This window comes from Phacochoerus africanus, chromosome 9 (assembly GCF_016906955.1).
Source record: "Phacochoerus africanus isolate WHEZ1 chromosome 9, ROS_Pafr_v1, whole genome shotgun sequence".
NCBI classification, from domain to species: Eukaryota; Metazoa; Chordata; class Mammalia; order Artiodactyla; family Suidae; genus Phacochoerus; species Phacochoerus africanus.
Window position 1 is genome coordinate 20,442,129 of NC_062552.1, and position 16,500 is coordinate 20,458,628.

Sequence of the window (16,500 nt, forward strand, 5' to 3'; positions counted from 1 at the left end):
TGACTTTTGGAATGTTCTACCTAAGGGTTTGATGAACTGCTTCTCTAACTTGGGGTGAGGGGAAGAGGAGGAGGAGAGAGAAGGGTGAAATTCTGAGATCCTGATAGAATCCTCACCATCCATCCTTCAATACTTTTGAGCCCAGTTCAGTTCGCTGACAGTAGAAGTTGCCATAGTCACTTTCTTTTTTTGGGGGGGGGGCACACCCTAAAAAGTTCCCTGGAAGTTCCATGGCTAGGGGTTGAATCAGAGCGACTGCCAGCCTATACCACAGCCACAGCAATGCCAGATCCAAGCCACATCTTTGACCTGTGCCATGGCTTATGGAAACTCTGGATCCTTAACCTATTGATCAAGGCTAGGGATTGAACCCACAACTTTATGGATACTAGTTGGGTTTGTTACTACTGAACCATGATGGGAACTCCTCCATTGTCACTTTCATTTCATTGCATAGAGAAGATCAGAACATTCATCCTGGGCTGGGCTTTGCTTTTAAGAGCTTTGTAGGAAATACAGAAGAAATTTGGAGATCTTTTCCAGGTAACCTAAGCATCTGTTACCTCCTCCAATCCTTCCCCTTTCAACAGTTTCCCCTAGTGAATCTGGGACCCCTTAGGCCTGTGAGCATCATGGGCCCCTCTGCAGGCTGATGGCTCCCCCATGAACCAGGCCCTCCTCCATTCACTCCTAGAACTCTGACTGCATTCCTCCCAGAGGAGGCTGCTCTCTCCAGGGGCAGGGACAGAGAGGTTGATTCTTTTACTGCCCTGACACGTTATTTTCCGTAACATCCCAAACTTTATACCAGATTGCACAGGAGTTTCAGGATTAATGAAGTGTTAGAGATAATTCAGAAAAAAGACAGCATAGCGCACTTCACACAGAGTGCCCATAACCCAAGAAATTCTACCAGTCACAGAGATTCCCCTCAGTAGCACACACTGGCCCCAGCCTGGTTTCTTTTCCTCAGGTGTCGCTTACCTCCAATATGTAGGTAATTAACATCAATAATTCCTATTTACCAAGTGCTTCCTCTGTGCCAAGTACTTCTAGGTGCTTTCCACACTTTAAGTCATTTGTTCTCACCAAAATCTACAAGGTAGGCACTTTCATGACACTCATCTTAGAGATGAAGAAACTGAGGCCAATGGAAGCTCAGCAACACATCTGTGCTTGCGCATCTCAGAGGTGGGGAGTCAGAGAATTAATAGTGGCCAAATTTCATGCATATTTCAGGAAACCTTGGCCCCTCCCCATAGGCATGGTCTCACTGTGAGATCCACTGCAGCACCTCCAGCAGAACACTTCTCCAGGTCTGGGCCATTCAGTGTAGATTCATGCTTCATGGGAGCTTAAAGAGAGCTCAGAAGGAGCACAGGGCAAGCCAAGCAGACAAAATTCTCCTCATTGTTGAGGTGATGTTGAGGTAATTGTGTATCCACACACTCTTCAAAGGACAAACATTCATTTTCAGGGTTGAGACCATTGAAACCCACAAGAGGGAAAAAAAAATCTCCAGGACATCATATTATTTTGTAAAACTTTGATTTCTCTTCTTAACCTCTTTTTTTTGTTTTTTGTTTGTTTGTTTTGTTTTTTGGATAGCATCAAAAAGAATACAATTCTTAGAAATAAATTTAACCAAGGAAGTTCAAAATCTGTACACTGAATGTTAAGATTTTGATGAAAGAAATTGAAGACTCAGATCCTATGTTCAAGTTTTGAAAGAATAGTGTTAAAATGTCCATACTACCCAGATCCATTATAAATTTCAATGCAATTCATATCAAAATTCCAATAGCATTTTTCACAGAAGCAGAAAAAACAATCTTAAAATTTGTATTGAATGACAAAAGATCTCAAATAGCTAAAGCAATCCGAAGAAAGAAGAACAAAGCTGGAGGCATCAAACTTCTGATTTCAAACTATATGAACCGAAATGTCATGGTATGGCATAAAAACAGACACAAAAAACAAATGGAAGAGCCCAGAAAGAAACTCTCACATTTATGGTCAACTAATATTTGATAAGGGAGCCAAGAAGAATCAAGGGAAAGAATAGTCTCTTCAATAACTGATGCTAGGGAAACAGTAACCACTGACACAAGAATAAAATTGGACCCCATCTTGTACCACTCAAAAAAATTAACATGAAATGGATTAAAGACTTAACACCTTAAACCATGAAACTTCTTGAAGAAAACAGAGGAGAAGCTCCTTGACATTGGTTTTGGCTATGGTTTCTTGGCTACCACACCAAAAGCAAAAGCAGCAAGTGCAAATTCAGTAAGTGGGACTATATCAAACTAAAAAGCTTCTATGCAGCAGAAGAAACAACAAAATGAAAAGGCAACCTATGGATTAGGAGAAAATATTTGCAAACCATCTGTCTAATAAGGGGTGAATATACAAAATATGTAAGAAATTCACGTAAATCCATAGCAAAAAACAATCTGGTTAAAAAATAGAAGAGGATATGATAGGTATTTTTCTGAGGAAGACATACAAATGAGCAACATGTACATCAAAAAGTGCTCAGCATCACTAATCATCAAGGAAATGCAAATCAAAGCCACAATGAGCTATCACCTCACAGCTATTAGAATGCTCATTACCAAAGACAAGAGGTTTGGAAGGGCATGGAAAACAGGGACCCTTTGTGTGCTGTTGCTGGGAATGTAAATTGGCTCAACCACTTTGGAAAACAGTATGGAGTTTCCTCAAAAAGTTAAAAATAGGAGTTTCAACTGTGGCACAGCAGAAATGAATCCCAGTAGTATCCATCCGGGTTGGATCCCTGGCCTCACTCAGTGGGTTGGGGATCCAGTGTTGTCACAAGCTGTGGTGTAGGTTGCAGATGCAGTGGGGATCTGGTGTTGCTGTGGCTGTGGTATAGGCCAGCAGCTACAGCTCCAATTTGACCCCTAGCCTGGGAACCCCCATATGCTGTGGGTGTGGCCCTTAAAAAAATGTTAAAAATAGACCATATGATCCAGCAATTCCATTTCTGGGTATGTATCCAAAGGAAATAAAATAAGGATCATTCACATTAGCCAAGATTTGGAGACAATTTACATGGCCATCAATGGATAGGAAAGAAGACATATCTACGATATTAAAGCAAAAAGAATGTAATTAATGTAATTGTATTTGCTACATAATATAGCCTATAAGAAAAGGTTGAGTGACATATTTCAATCATTCATTTCTGTCAAATTTCAGTAACACCGGTGTGGGTGCCAGCTTTACTCTATCCTGACATTACATTATCTGATCAAGTCAGCCAAAAATCCTATAAACCTCAGCAGTCTGAATTTAATAGTTGCACAAATAACAGATTTTCTGACTGAACTCAGAGAAGACTTGGTATTTAAAAACAAAAAACACACACAGACACACACACACACAAACCCAACAGCTTCAGAGGCCCTACTACCAGACCCATAGGCTTTAGTTGTGCTTCTTGACTGGTCATGAATTTATACATTTCATGAACTCTGAAAGTTTGTAAGTTTTAGAAACTGTGATAGTCAGTGTATTTTTGCTTTATTTGGGTGAAGTTACTTAGAGTCTATGAGACTTTTAGGACAATATGAGTTTGTTACTATTGAAACGATTAATCAACCTGGCAGATAAAAACCTGTTTCTATTCCCTCTTGGATCCTCCCCTTTCCACCTAGAGTTAGAGGAAATAATTATGGTGACTGTGCAACTTCCTTCTTCACTGCTTCTCTGCATCTCATTTTTTCCCACATCTCTAGGAAGTCTCAGCACCTCCCAGGTAGGCTGTTTGCCCTGAGGATCAGCTCTGCTCTCCTTTATTGCCCCCCACCATCCTCCACCTCCATTATAGCTGCCCATTACTTCCTTCTTTCCCTCCGTTTGGTCTCTAGTCACTTCTTCCCACCATCCACCTTCCCCTTGACCTTTTTTCAAAAAATCTGCTGGAATTTCAGCTTTTCCATAAGCTCTCATTATCTAACCAGTACTCTACAATTTGTGTCTAATTCTTCTACACATCTGGTTTTGATGTGTCACCTCTTCCAATGAGGTGATAAGCTTTCTGACCAAAGAAGCTTGTTTCAGATTTCTCCTAGAAGCTGCCCTACCCAATCACTACACACATACCCCCATTTCTCAGCACAGTGTCCAGTGATGAAACAGAAATTCACATTTTAAGGCAAAAGGTGAAAAATTCAAACACAATTTTTTTCTCTGGCCCTGTGGCCTTCTCCCCCTCCTCTAGTGTGCATCTGCCTTATGCATTAACTAGGCTTTTTCAAAGGCAAAAAAACCTGCTCAATCATAAAGACCAGCATTTCTCCTTCTGATGCCAGCCAGGTAACTCCTTAGAAGATAACATTCCTTTCTCTATCCTCTAAGGGGTCACGATGACCCACCACTCACCTTGAACATGCAGACATCTTTTGTGAACATTATACACAATGCCATTGGCTTTATACACAATGCCAATACATCATTTCCCTTAAAGATAACAATTGATGCAGAACAGACTCAGATGACCTGGGGAGATACTGGGCCAGACCTAGTGGAAGTTCCTTTTCTTTTTTTGTTTTTAGGGCCACACTCGCAGCATATGGAGTTTCCCAGGCTAGGGGTCCAACTGGAGCTACAGCTTCTGGCCTACACCACAGCAACGCCAGATCCAAGCCCTATCTGAGAACTATACCACAGCTCATGGCAATACCAGATCCTTAACCCACTGAGCGAGGCCAGGGATCGAACCCGCAACCTCATGGTTCCTAGTTGGATTCATTTCCCCGTGCCACATGGCAAACTTCTTTTTTTTTTTGGAAATTCTTATCTTACTTACCTGACACCTTATTGATGTTACCAGCTGTATTCCTTGCATTCTGCTTATTTTACAAGATTGTTGTTTCTTGTGTTATCAGATGTGTGACTGAGCCTCAGATAAAATTAATGATAAGCAACTTGAAATGATTGAGCAAATACACAGTTCAATAATAGCAATGATTATCTATAACTCTAGGTATGGGAAGAAGCAACAAAAGGGAAATATTTCTTGGCCATAACAGACTAGTAAGACAGGTGGTCCAGAGACTTTTGGTTACTGTTAATAAGGCTTAGTCCAGTAATAGCACATTGAACAGAATTCTCACCTGACCTGGGAATGATCATTTTTAGTGCCATGGGACAAACTGGTCATGAAATGCCTCCCAAACTATAGTTGAAATGACTGGTAGTTCCTGTAGTGTCTCAGCAGGTTAAGAACCCGACATAGCATCTGTGATGATGCGGGTTTGACTGCTGGCCTTGCTCAGTGGATTAAGGATCCAGAGTTGCTGCAAGCTGCAGTGTAGGTTGCAGATGCAACTTGGATCTGGCATTGTGGTGGCTGTGGTATAGACCGGCAGCTGCAGCTTCGATTCAACCCCTGACCTAGAAACTCCCAAATGCTCATGGTATGGCCATAAAAAGCAAAAAACAAAGAAATAAAGAAATTAAGACTGAAAGGGAGGAGATTATAAAATGAAGAATGTTGCCCACCATCCAGTTCTATAACACCCAAGGCATCGGTGCCTGCAGTCACTGACCTACAGAACATTTGGGAAAAAAAATCAGGGCCAAGTACAGGATGCGGCACTTTGTGCTCTGGGCAAACTGGCAGAACTTGCCCTGCAATAGCTATTTTTAGAAGACTTTGTGATCCCAGTTCCTTGCATCTTCTCATTCTTAGAAAAGCACTAAAACCATTAACTAAGATACCCATTCTTTGAGACTAGGAATAACCTTTTACCAAGATGAGTGTTTAATGGCATATATACCACTTTGCCAAAAATCATTTGTACTGGCCTCTCACTGTACCTCTTCCATTCTCGGTGCTCCCGAGAGACAGTCTTCTGGGGTCATACTCTTTAGTTGGACTCAAATAAAATGTTCTATTTCTTTCTTAGATTGACTATTACTTTTTTGTCAACAACAGCATCCATTAAAAAACTTAAAACATCACTGTGTAATGGAAAGAGCCTCAACTGTAAGACTACATTGTAGTCTGGCATTTAGTTCTAATTTTCTTCCTAGAGAAATATCATCTAGGAGTTCCTGTCTTGGCTCAGCAATAACAAACCTGGCTAGTATCCATGAGGATGCAGGTTTGATCCCTGGCCCTGATCAGTGGGTTAAGGATCTGTCATTGCCCTAAGCTGTGGTGTAGGTCTCAGATGTGGTGTGGATCCTGAGTTGCTGTGGCCGGCAGCTACACCTTGGCCATGGGTGTGGCCCTAAAAAGACAAAAAGAAAGAGGAAGGAAGGAAGGAAGGAAAGAATCACGTAGCCTCTCTATACCTCAATTTCCTCATGTGTAAAATAACCAGGCTGACTTCCAGTGAAAATGAGGCTGTGTGTTCAGCTTTGTCACATCTCTCTCCAGGCCACCCTCCAAATGCACAGCAGTGTCACAGTAAGTGATAAAAAAAAAGAATTCTACAAATGTTGCTCACCAGCAAAATAATCTTCCTGTAAGATAACACAGGGGCTGAAGTCTTGCCAGTCTCCTGATTTTGAGGCAAGAGGGTTAGCATCAGGTATTAAAAGGGGTTGGGAAGCAGGATCTGGTATCCCTGCTTGATACCAGGGGCTGGTATCAAACACACAACACAGTATTATTAACTATAGTCACCCTGCCGTGCATTGAATCTCTAGGAATTACTTATTAAATAACTGAAGTTTGAACCTTTTGACCACCTTCACCCAAAGTATAATCATTGAGACAATATTGATGCAAGAATTAACTTTTGACTGGTCACAGTTTGAAGTGAATAGAAATAGGGCATATAATTCACACAGAAATCCACATAAAGACATACTGTGATAACAAATATGAGAAAGAAGGAACATGGTAGCTATACGAAGAGTCCACACCATGTATCTATAGCAATTCCAAACAAAAAGAATAGAAGGAATGATGGATACATAAAACTTGAAGAGATAATGGTTTAGAGCTTCCAGAAACGAAGGAAGACATGTGTCCTCAGAATGGGAATACACACTCAATGCTAAACCTAGTAAAGAAAAATAAACTCACACCGGAAACCTTATAGCCAAACTATCAAAAAAAAAAAAAAAAAGGTTAAAAAGAAAAACCACAAAAACTGTCTGAGAAAAATGAGAAATATTTACTAAATGGTGGTAATTAGCTCGTTAGCAGATTTTTATCAGCGAAGCTAGATGTCAAAAACCAAGGGAGCACTACCAAGTAAGCTTATTTACATAACCATCTCAGAAAATGCCTTTGTGGTAAAATAAAAAGGTTTTTCAATATTTATTCTTTATATTTTTCTGACAGAAGAGAGAAAAATGAAAATAAGTTTTTCTTCAGAAAATGATGGAACAATTAGTATGCAACTTTAAAAATTGTGCAAAGACATTTTCAGATTATTGAGAGGATATAAACCAGAAGTGGCTAAAGGTAGACTGGAATGAATTAGGAAATATAGTCAAAACAGAGATCGGATTATTCAAAATATCACAAGGAGCATTTCAATAATTTAGAGACAGTCTTTATTTTTTATCTTTTGTTTCTTAAGGCGGCACCTGTGGCATACAAGAGTTCCCAGGCTAAGGGTTAAATCAGAGCTACAGCTGCCGGCCTACGCCACAGCAACTTGGGATCTGAGCTGGCTCTGCAAACTACACCACAGCTCACAGCAATGCTGGATCCTTAACCCACTGAGGGAGGCCAGGGATGGAACCCGCATCCTCATGGATGCTAGTGAGATTCGTTTCTGCTGTGCCACAATGAGAACTCCCTAGAGACATGCTTTAAACAAAAGAGATCTGTCATGACTCTACTGCACTATGTCAAATAACTAGGATAAACTCCAACTCTGTGCAGATCAACAGTGGAGATGTGAGAAAGGTGGGGGCAGTGTGTTGTGGGGAGCTGGTCTTTAGGAATGTGTGTTTCACAGCATTTCTTCTGATGTGATTTTCCTCTATCTCCACTGCGTCTTGTCATAAAACTCTATCCATTACCTTCCTCTTAAAAAGGGATTAGCACTTATCTAATTGGCTTACCTGGAATCGAATTATTTTTAAACATTTTCTCAACTTTTTGTTTGTTTGTTTTTGTTTCTGGTCTTTCTACCTTTTCTAGGGCCACTCCACAGGTATATGGAGGTTCCCAGTTTAGGGATCTAATCAGAGCTGTAGCCGCCGCCTATGCCAGAGCCACAGCAACATGGGATCTGAGCCACAACTGCGACCTACACCACAGCTCATGGCAATGCCAGATCCTTAACCCACTGAGCGAGGCCAGGGATCGAACCCACAACCTTGTGGTTCCTAGGAAGGTTCGTTAACCACTGAGCCATGACGGGAACTCGCTCAACTTATTTTCTGCATGTGAAAAATGAAGATGATATTGTGACAGAGGTGAGGTAATCATTTTCACAGAGAAATCATTTCCAGAGAATTATAGCTTATACCTCACATTCTTCTTTTTGCAACCATGATCATTCATTTGTCAAAGCATGAAATCACAAACTCCAGTTTTGGCACCCTGGATCACCATAAATGGAATATTTTCTCTTTGTTTTCATACCAACCATAAAAGGAGGCGCAAAAACTAGTGGCTTGCCTGCCAAGCTATGCTCACCTATTACCAGGAAAACCTTATGGTGGTGAAAGTAAGATCCTTCACTCCTAATGTGACATCATCACTTAAAATCAGCAGAATGAATACTAGCTCTTTAGCATACTGCACTTTGCTAGATTCTAAGATTCTCCCCTTGACACCAGCCACTTTGCTGCAATGGCTTCTATGTGACTGACAATACATGATACTCTCTGTTCTTTTGTACTCCTGGAGGTTTCATTGCACGTGTGACATTTCTTTATTTAGCAAACATTTATGCATTTAATTAATACAACATACCAGCATTCTTCTGGGCAGCAGGATCAAAGACACAAAGTCCTCCTCTCTGGTCTTATACCCTGGTGTATGTACAGTCTCTCTCTCTCCCCTGTCTACTGAGAATTTTATTTTGTGCACTAGATTCCCCAAGACACTGTTTTGCAGAATGGGGGTATCATGTAGAGACACAACTGCAAAAGACAAGAATTCCAACTGGTTCACTTTGGAAGGGCTGGAGTCACTGGGTGGGGAATAGTTCCAAAAGAGGAGAAGGTACACAAAAAATGCGTAGGTTGGAATTGTTGCAGAGTTTGGGAGAGTTTGAAAAGAGGAGAGGGTGGAGGCAGCTATGTGTGAGTTATAAAGGGAGACAGATGGGGAAATGGGATTTTAAAACAGTTCACTGGCTTTTATTATTGGAACCCCATTTGATGTCTATTGAAATAGTTAAGTAATAAGTTACTCTTCTAGGTTTTTTTTGCTTGTCACATTGCTGTTTCTTTCCCTGACTAAATCATTGTGCACGAGTGGGCCACAAGGCTTCCCAGTTTTTCTGTTTATTATTATTTTATTTTTTTATTTTTAGGGCCTCACCCTTGGCCTATGGAAATTCCCAGGCTAGAAGTTGAATCGGAGCTACAGCTGCTGGCCTATGCCACAGCCACAGCAATGCCAGATCCAAGCCACGTCTGTGACCTACACAATAGCTCACAGCAATGCCCTATCCTTAACCCGCTGAGTGAAGCCAAGGATCGAACCCACATCTTTATGGATACAAATCGGGTTCTTAACCCACTGGGCCACAATGGGCACTCCAAAACTGCTCAGTTTTAATTCAATAACACTGGGTAGTACCCAGAGAGGCCATCTGACATGTATGGGTTCTCCTCAGAGGGGCTGGGAGTTGCTGCCTAAAACAAAGCAGTGTGATGAGAGAGGCACTGAGACCAGGGTCTGAAATCTTGAGTGTGAATTTTGGCTTAGGGTATTTTATCTTGAACAAGGTCATCTAACTTTCCTGGGATTATATTTCTTCTACATAAAATCAAAGACCAGACTGATGGATTTCTAAGGTTCCTTCCAACTGTAACCACACTTGCAAAATTGATGACTTCATGAATTTCCTTTTGGTGATCATGTTTTTTGAGGACAGTGCTTTCTCTCAGAGGAATGGGTGGATTTTGTGAAACATAGGCCAATGGAAAAATTGGCCGGGGTGGGGGGGGACATGGATGCATCTTGGGATTCCTAACAAGCAAAATGGATGATGGCTTAGTTTTCTGTGTGTTTGCTTCAGCTCTTTAATAATGGAAGAAAAGTCTCAGGAATGAAAAGGGAACATGAAAGAAAGAACAACATAAAATTAATGTTGAAACTGAAACGCAAGTTCCTGTTGTAGCTCAGCAGTCCGCACACAACTAGTATCCATGAGGATGCAGCTCCAATTCCTGGCCCTGCTCATTGAGTTAAGGATCTGGTATTGCTGTGGCTGTGGTGTAGGCTGGCAGCTGCAGCTCTGATTCGACCTCTAGCCTGGGAACTTCCACATGCCATGGGTGCAGCCCTAAGAAAAAAAAATAAAAAATTGAAAATGGAAATGTGGTCCACACCCAATTGGTCATATGGAAAAGAGTCCCATTGTGAACCATCCTGGCTCAGTTATAAACCCCTGGCTCACTTCCCCCTACCACTAATCAGTATTCAGCTCCATGTTAGTTTTCCCTGTTACCAGGGCCACTAGTTTTGAGTCCAGGTAGAAAACTTGGTGGGTCGGGGTGGAGGCTGTGCCAATTAGCATTTCCTTTGAAACAACTGCAAAATCTCAGTAGCAAATCAGTAAGTGTTTACTGCTCACAAGTCCAAGATCAGCTGAGTGCTTTGCTGATCTTGGCTGGGCTGGCTCAGGCATTGGGGAATCAGCCAGAAGCTGGCTAATAGGGTCTGGCCTTAACTTGGGTGGTGGGGGCAACTCAGCTCCATTCTGTGTGTCTCATTCTCTGGGAGGCTAGCCTGCGCATGTTATCCTCATGGCAACTGTGGAAATATTAGTGGGCAGGCACTGTTCAAGCGTCTTCTTGAGTGGTATCTGCTAATGTCCCACTGACCAAAGCAAAGCTCAGAGTCAAAGAGTAGGATGGTTCTACCAAACTACATAGCAAGGGCATGGGTTTGAGGGGAGAAGAACTGGAGCCATTTTTTGTGATCTACCTATCACAATCTCTGAGTAAGGAGGATCTGGCTCAAATTCCACCCAAGATTTGCCCCTGTGATCCCCTTTCACATCGCCAGGCCACACTCATTTAGTGTGTTTCTGTTACTAACCCCTTCAACCCAGTCCACTGCCAGCCATAGCAGATTGAAGGGTTCCTATGACTTTTTACCATAGCCTGAATTAAACAGAATTAGAGAATTTAGCCTATTTTGAAAAATACAGAAATAAAATCAAGTACACTAAAAAATCTAATATAATTAAGACTAACAATTCTATTTGTCTTTAGTAAGAACACATGTTGAGCTCCCCCACTGGATGACAAGCAGGGATTATTTTCTTATTTTCCTGCATGATATCCTTGTGAATATGTAGGTTGTTTTACGCTACCACTATGTTTATATCAACAAAGTCCTTGAGTCTATTTTTTTTAATAGGTGATTATTGAGCAGATAGTTGTTATTTTGGTATGTTCATGAGAGAAGGTGACCAGTTTTGACTCCTGCTAAGACAGAATTAGAAAACAATTTTCTAATTCCCTCACTTGCCAAAAGATTCTTTGAGGGGGGAAAAAAGTGCTTGATGATATAAGAACAAAAGTTGTTTTGATCTCTCTTTCACTCTCTTGCTTATGGTTGTTTGCAGAATGACAAAATACCATTATTAATGAAAACAATTGCCTGCAAGTTAGCAGAGCAACCAACTGACTATCATAGAAACATCTGCTATGATGGAAGAGTAAGCAAATGTTTTCATTTTGTATTTTAATTACAGATATTATCATCTAAAATGACTTGCTAACAACTGTTGCCCTAAAAAAATGATTCGAAGCTGAAAGTTGCTTTTATGAACTAAGTTGCTTCATGGAGCCTGTTTGGATGTTACTTACAAGAGAGGGCAAGCAAAGAACATTTGGACCAAAAAAATGCCTCCAATGTGAAAAAAAAAAAAAAGTGCTAGGATATTCCCAGTCAGAAAGAACAGGTAGAGAACATGTAGTAGGAAAAAAAAATAATAACTTATACAAATGAGAGTTGAACTTTGCCATCAAGTTCAATTTTCCCAAGCTATGTGCTATGTGTACTCATGCACATACAAGGATACTCATGATACACCCTGTTTGAGCCTTAGTTTCCTCATCTGTTAAATGGAAATAACAACAGTAATAAAAATACCTCACATAACTGGAGAAAAGATTGTGTGATTGAATGAACTAATGTACATGAAATCATGTTGTAAACTTTTTTTTTTTTTTGGCTTTTTGAGGCTGCACCTGAGGCATGTGGAAGATGGGAAGTTCCCAGGCTAGGGGTTGAATCAGAGCTGTGGCTGCTAGTCTACACCACAGCCTCAGCAACTTAGGGATCTGAGCTGCATCTGCGACCTACAACATAGCTCATGCAATGCCAGATCCCTGACCCACTGAGGCCAGGGATTGAACCCACATCGTCATGGATATTAGTCAGATTCATTTCCACTGTGCCACAACAGGGACTCCATCATTTTGTAAACTTTGATGCTTTGTACAAACATTAGGTAGGTGAAACAGAAATAGGGAAGAGGAGAAAGGGAAGTTTAAGTACTAATGCTTAAAACAGTCTGTCATGCACTATTTACAAGAGCCAAACATGGAAGCAACCCAAGTGTTCATCAGCAGATGACTGACTTAAGAAGATATGGTGTGTGGATAATGGACTATCCATTATTCCATTGGATATTCACAATGGAATAATTCTTAGCCATACAAAGAATGAAATATTGCCGTTTGGATGGTCCTAGGGAATAGAAGGCTTAGTGAAATATCAGAGAAAGACAAATACTATATGATCTCACTTATATGTGGAATCTAAAAAATAATACAAGTGAATCTATATATGAAACAGAAACAGACTCACAGACATAAAAAACAAAATTATGGTTACCAAAGGAGAGAGGTAGGGGGAGAGGGACAAATAAGAGTCGTGGAATTAACAGATATAAACTATTATACATAAATTGCACAAGCAACAAGGCTTTACTTTAAAGCACAGGAAAATTATACCCAATATCTTGTAATAACCTATAATGGAATATGATTTGCAACCCCCCCCCCATCATGAAGCTGTATGCCTAAAATGAACACAAAATTGTAAATCAACATGCTTAGGGGAAAAAAAAAGTTTGTCATTCCCTTGCCCCATCCCTGCTCCCCAAATCCCTTAAATGGAATCCCTTACAGTTATACAATAGTCCTTCCTGGGTCTGTACATCACACATTCATGTTGACCATGAGTCTTGAGTCTGTAACTGTGCAGCTGCTGGGGGTCAGGGTGGGTCACCTGGAAATGTGCCTCAATAACATATTATTTTGAATTAAAGTCACTTACAAAAGAGCCAATCCAAGAGGAATGCTCTGACCCTCTTGTCTGCTGCCCTGAAAGCAGGAAATAAATCTTTCATATGGAAGGTGCCCTCCTTCCCTGCATCTGGAGGTAGAAGGACACCCTTTTTTCCAGAGGTATTCAGGGTGAGAAGCCTCTATAAACAAACCTTGTTTTTTTTTTTTAATTTATTAAAGTTGATTTAAAATGTTATGCCAATTTCTGCTGTACAGCAGTGACCTGAAAGAGTATATAAGAATATGCTCTTTTTTTTTTTGTCTTTTTAGGGCCACACCCATGGCATATAGAGGTTCCCAGGGTAGGGGTCTAATCGGAGCTACAGCTGCCAGCCTATACCACAGCCACATCTGAGCCATGTCTTCGACCTACACCACAGCTCACGGCAATGCCAGATCCTTAACCCACTGAGTGAGGCCAGAGATTGAACCACAACCTCATGGTTCCTAGTCGGATTCGTTAACCACTGGGCCATGACAAGAACTCCAAGAATATGTGCTTATACAAGAATATATATACATTCTTTTTCTCTTTAATCATATATCCCATAATGTTCTATCCCAAGAGATTGGCTATAGTTCCCTGTGCAATACAGTAGGACAAACAGTTATTTCTTTAATTTATTACCCTAAGCTCAAACTTCGCTTTACATTCCTTATATTTAAGAACCCAAACCTAGTTCCTTTGTCCCATCGGTTCCCCTCAAATTTACTGTTTGTCTAAAGAATATAAAAGCTGTTTGCTTTGGCTACTTATTAGGTCCTAATTTTAGGAGGCTTCTGTGTGCATGCATTAAAATATGTTTCTTTTTTTCCAGTTAATCTGACTTGCGTCATTTTATTATTGGTCCAGATATAGCAGCTCAGGATGGGTAGAAGGGGACATTTGGGTAGCGGTGGGTATTTTGCCCTACTTGACAGAGTCACCATTCATTATGCCTGCATTCAATTCACTTCTCTTTAACTAGAAATAGCAGGAAATCTCCCCAGCTTCCCCACCTAGCCTGCATTTAATCCAAGGAATCTAGGGGTTACTTGGCCTTACTCTTGGCTGAAAGCAGCTGAAAACAGCTAGCTATCTTGCTGCAGTTGGAACTGATTTCTGAACAAAAGGAGAGGGCTGTGGTGAAGGCACAACTATTATTTCTATAATACAAATTAGAAAATTTGGGCTCAGAGAGGGTAATTAAGTTGCCCAAAGGTCTCCCAGCTAGTAAGAGACAGAGTGGGATACAAATTCATTTGTATGACAGAGATAATGTTTACCTCTTAGAGTGTATTAGAATGTTTGTGGTTGTTGCAAGCATAGGACTTCTTCTCCTTTTGGCCTTGAGCCAGGGCTCAAATGAACTTTGTCACAAAGCTTCAACCTTTCTTTCCTTTCACCCAAATGATAGTTATGACGATTGTTTGTGAAGCACTTAGTCTGTGCCTGCCAGAGCTGGGACTAGGATTTAGCAAGTGAGGTTCTACCTTAGGAGAAAAATTTAAGAGACTGTTAAAAAAATATTCTACAATCAAGAAAAATGTTATTTTTAATGCAATATTTAAAGAAAATCACAATACATAAAAACATAGGATGAACAAACCCTAGAATGTCAAATAAGGACAAAACTGGTATTACTGATATTTGCTTCAGGGTGCAATGTGGCTTGGCAGGCCTGTGGTGCCAGCTGTTTCGAAATTTCTGTCTGGGGAAAGCATCCTTGCCATTAACCAACAGATAAAGAGCTTTCTACCACCCACTGACCCAGGGGAGGTTTATGGCCTTGGCCTGCAAATTTGGGGCTGGGGGAGGGTTCCTCTCCAAAAGCCTAAGAGTTTATGTAGTCTGTGGAAAATGTAGAAGGGAGAAAAGGGTGGAGGGGAAAGGCAGACTGTCTTGGACAAGCAGGAGGCAAGCTGGCCTTTCCACTCCCAACAATAAGAACAACAAAATTTTCCCTTGGATGGAATAAGAAAGAAAGGTCTTTGGGTTCCAGTGCAGCTGAACTGGGCCCAGTCCCATGTAGACACCCAGAGAAACAGCAAGATCTGGACAGGAGACCGTCATGTGTCACATTAAGGCTCCCTGTGTGGCAAAGAAGAATCTGGGAATCAGTAGGTCAGAGCAGCCAGGAAGACAGAGTAGACAAAGGGATCAGAACCAAATGAGAGACACCTCTCCACACACACACCCACACCCTGGAGTTGTAATCCAGTGATGGGAAGGGGCAGGGACACCCAAGAATGCCAGAGATTAAAGTTTTAACTAGTCAGGAAGAAAGGGGCTGCAAAGTAAAAGGAAGTCATGGAGAATAAAGTGATAGTCCTTCATCACCTGAGTTTGTCAACAGAGATTCAAACCTGTCACACATAAATGATCCCATTTAATCATGGGATGAATGTATATTATCATTCCTATTTTATAAATCAGAAAATGTGGGCTTAGAGAGGACAATTAAATTGTTCATCTCCCAGCTGGTAAGAATACAATTTGCAGGGATAATGGTAGTTTCTTATAGTGAGTTAGCCAAAACATTTTAGTTGTAAGACTAACACCAGACTCAAACTAGCTTCCACAGAATCTTTCCTGTGCATAGAACTAGAAATCATAAAGGAAAATCTGGGTCCTGCACTGGGATTAGGAGCTCAAGAAACACCAGCACTTCTGTACTTCGCAGCCAGAGTCTTTCTACTGTGCAAAAAAGATGGCCCTTAGCAGTTTCAGATCCACATCTTCACAACTAACTGCATGACCAAATTTCCAGTAGCTCCAAAAGAAAATTTCCAGGGAATTTTCTGATTGGTCTAGCTTGGATTACATATTATCTCTGAACCAATCACAGTGGCCAGAGGGGCAGTTGGCAAAGCCTTGATCAAGAGTGGACAAACTACAATCCTGGGCCACAACCAGCCCTACTTGGGCCATATCTGGTCACACTCATTCATTTGTATTATCTATGTCTTTTTTCATGCTACACCAGTAGAGTAGTTATGGTAGAGACTATGTCTTGCAAAGCCAAAAATACTTTC